The sequence below is a fragment of the Leiobunum rupestre genome, chromosome 8 (genome assembly GCF_980474605.1).
Source record: "Leiobunum rupestre chromosome 8, qqLeiRupe1.1.hap1, whole genome shotgun sequence".
NCBI classification, from domain to species: domain Eukaryota; kingdom Metazoa; phylum Arthropoda; class Arachnida; order Opiliones; family Sclerosomatidae; genus Leiobunum; species Leiobunum rupestre.
The window spans coordinates 43,580,233-43,584,608 of NC_143391.1; positions in this window are offsets into that span (position 1 = coordinate 43,580,233).

The window sequence follows — 4,376 nt, forward strand, 5'->3', positions numbered from 1 at the left end:
ATTTCATAAATTTTAGGCTTAATATTCACGATGGCCAGGCTTAACAATAAAACTTTACCACGTAATGCACAATGTTTCTCGCGCGTCCTCATTAACGGTAATATGAAATTAATACATGATGCATTGTCATAATATTTATCAGCTTACACCCAAAACCGACTTTTAATGCGACGTTTTATGTTAATATATATATAAAAATCCTTTAGGGACAACTTGTTTCAAAACAAGCTTGATCATGATATAAAGTAAATATGGCAAATTTCCTAAAAAATAACAAAGATAGCCACCCTTTTCAATACACAGAACCCGTTTGAATATGAATCATTAAAGATGGCGGCCAAAACACATGAATTTCCAACCAAAATTACTAAGAGTGAATATAACAACCGCTAAAACCAGCCTAAAAGCTTTACCCCGTTATGTGTTGTTAGCGTAAATATGAATCATTTTTACCGCGCTTCGGGAAGGCGCGTTTAAGAGTCTATACTTTTTATGTGCATAAAGATTAATAACCTAAAACCGTTAAAAAGGTGCCCGTATTAGGGGTGACTTATATTTGAAACTTCTACCCGAATCCAAAGATACCAGTCTTGTGGTGAAGCATTGACAAATGTTAAACTTTCACCAGCAATCTTTATGGAAGACCCATTTCAATTACCGTAAATAAGATGGTGCGTGTCACGTGACGCGGCTATAATCATTAACGAACCATATAGGGACAACTTGTTACCCAATGAGACACCCCTGGTGGGACACTATAAAGATGACCACGAATGACAGGTTATAACACGATACAAGCTTTATCCCGTTATGTTCAGTCATTAAAAGTGAATCATTTTTACCACGCTTCCTAACGGTTATTACAACACAGCTTATTATGATGTAACCTTTTATTATACCTTTAACTCTCAATTTCTTCCTAAGAGTTCAACCAAGACACCACTTGTTAATTGGTCGATACATTTTGTCCCTAATCATTTCACATGTTAAAGAATTTTCAAGTCAAAAATGACTAAGAGTTCTTATAACAACCGCTAAAAGAGAGACCACTCGAAACCAGCCTACAAACTTTACCCCGTTATGTGTTGTTAGCGTAAATATGAATCATTTTTACCGCGCTTCCTAACGTTAAAACACAGCTTATAAAACTCATTAATATTTACTTCTTAAGATTACTTAAGACGCTTCCTAACCGTCTTCAGAACATGTTAAATAATTTTCTCGCCATAATGCTAAAAGCTCAACCATATAACATCCACTAAAAGAGATCACTTGTTCAGGGCCATAATCCCAAAGACGCTTCCTAACCGTTGTCAGGTAATTAAACCATGCAAACGTTTATACTAGTAAATACAAACTTTACCCCCCTCCACTTGTTCATTGATCCTTTTCGCACTTACATCATCATAAACGCATGTTAAATCCCCGCCAAAACTTTAACAGTTCAACCATCTAGCAACCAGGTCAATTAGCTCTAACGGTTAATTATAAAGGTACAAACATGTAATAGACCTATAGAGTACAAACTATACCCGTTTCCCCGCCATAAATTAATATTCAAACATATAATAAACCTAAAGAGTTTAACCACTTGTTGATCGACGCTTACACTTTCCCGCTAAAAATTAATATTCAAACATATAATAAACAAGTGTAACTACTTGTTGATCCTTACACACATGTTAAATCCCCGCCAAAACTTTAACAGTTCAACCATATAGCAACCAGGTCAATTACCCCTAACGGTTAATTATAAAGGTACAAACATGTAATAGACCTATAGAGTACAATCTATACCCGTTTCCCAGCCAAAATCATGTCAAACATGTAATAGACCTATAGAGTTTAACCACTTGTTCACTGATCCTCGCGTCGCTTTCCCAAAACACATGTTAAATTCACGCAAAAAATGCTAATGAGTTGTTAACCAAATAGCTACCAGATCAAATACCCCTAACGGTTAATTATAAAGGTACAAACTTTATAACTAGTAAATACAAACTTTACCTCCCCTCCACTTGTTCATTGATCCTTTTCGCGCTTACCAAACACATGTTACTATACTATCCATGTAACAGGTCAATGACCCCTAACGGTAAAACAATACTTGGCACGCTCATTAATATTCACCCTTTTTTAATTGACCTTGAACACCTGCCCTCTAGTGAACTTGATTGACAGGTCAACTAATTAATTAACACCTGTTAATCTCATTAATTATTCAGGTCACGCGCGCGTGACACGCGCCCGAGGGGGGGGGCGGAATTGCGATTCTCCGCTTCATTCCCCCCGTCACGCAGCTGTGGACGCGTGGGGGAAAGCACGGTGCGCCCCCCACGCGTATCCAGAAAGAGGGTCCTTAACTACTTACAATTTGAGCGATATATGTAAGGCTTCACAATCATAGTTACAGTTAATACCGGAATCTTCTGACTCAATATGAGTTTCCGCATTTAAATATTTGTAACTTCTTCCCTTTTGATAAGCTATTATGTTTTGGTGGCTTTTTTAAGGCGAACACCTTTCGGAGTGTCGTTAATCATTAATCTTGACTTGACTTTAGCTTTTTACATAACGGAGAAGTTGACTTTGGTTTATTACTCAAAATGCTTTCTAGGGGATTTGGAGATATTGCACTTTCCTTATTAATTTTTGGTGTACCTTGAAAATGACCGTTAGGTAAACTGGACATGAACTTTTAGGAGTAGTTAACGGAGAATTGATAGTTTTTTCAAATACGTTTTCTCTGTTAATAAAAGATCTACTTTTGACAGGTGTCAAAATGTTTAAACTGTTATCACAGTTTTCTTTTGGAACTATTATTATAATCAATCGTTAAGGACGGGTCTAGGGTTTCTCGGTTTTTAGAAGATGTAGATTTGGCAGGTGTTAAAATGTTTAAGGTGTTACATGTATCACAGTTTTCTTTGAGGTAGGAGCTATTGCTATCATCTAGCATTAAGGAAGAATCGGAATTCTTCTTCGGGTACTTTTTTGGCTTTGAGTTTAGAAGTTCAGCTTTTAAATCAGTTAAACTCAACACCCACAACCGTCATAACACGAACTCAACATCCACAACCATCATAACACAAGCGCAACAAACTCAACACCCACAACCGTCATAACAAGAACTCAACATTCACAACCTACACATAAACATTACAATAACGAACTGTTATTAAATTAAAACTGTCGCGACGGTGAGCGTTGAAGAAAAAAAGACCAACCAAACCAAACCCAACCGCAAATCAATCCGTTAACGCTCACCGTCACACGGTGGTTTTACCAACCCTTCGAGAAACTGCGTACGCAATGATTAACCTTTGCACGGATAATGCGAACGCGGTCGCAGGACAGACACACACACCAACAGACAGACAGACACGGTGATTGTATAACCCCTCCTAGGGGACTTTGTCCCCTCGGAGAGGTAAAAATATTTACACACGCGCCCGAGGGGGGGGGGGCGGAATCGCGATTCTCTGCTTCATTCCCCCCGTCACGCAGCTGTGGACGCGTGGGGGAAAGCACGGTGCGCCCCCCACGCGTATCCAGAAAGAGGGTCCTTAACTACTATTGTATTCTCAATTTAGTAGGCGTGCCTTAGTCTTAGATTTACTATGCCAATATTTCGGCGGTACTCTTGTAGGGCCGTGTGTTGGCCTAGGCCAAATTGGCAATTGCTTAGGGCCGGTTTCGAATGTTAAGTTTATTTTCAGTTCTGTATGCCCATAAAATCTACGCTTCATAAAGCAGAGTAGGCCTATATTAAAACCGGGTACAGAAAATGATAAACAAATGTCCAAAACCTACCATTTTTCAAATGAATTTACTCATGGCTTAAAATCCATTACGACTGCTGGTATTTCGTGAATGAGCTGTAAACGAAAGAGATGCAAATCCACCTAATTTCCCAAGAGATATTGTCCGTCACAAATCAGAAAAGGAATTGTTCCACAATTCCATAAATTATGACTATACAGGGTGCTTCGGATAAGCATGTCGTGAACTCGAGGGCGTGTTCTTTGGGTGCAGATGAGTTGAAAATATGTATAAAAATATGGGTCCCACAATGCTTCGTTTCAGAGATATGGCCCCACAAAAGTACCGTCTAAAACAACTAAAATCGCTCAAATGTACGAACGGTATTCTGCACTGAGCCAAATTGTTTATATATATATATATATATATATATATATATATATATATATATATCTCTCTCTCTCTCTATCTCTTAAAGACATACAGGGCTTTTTTGATTAAACTATAATCGACCGAATATTTAAATTTTGATGGTTTGGTAATCATGTTTGTGGACACCTTTTTTTAAAACCTCATTGATTTCTAGCTCCTAGTGATAAAAATACTTTGTTGTA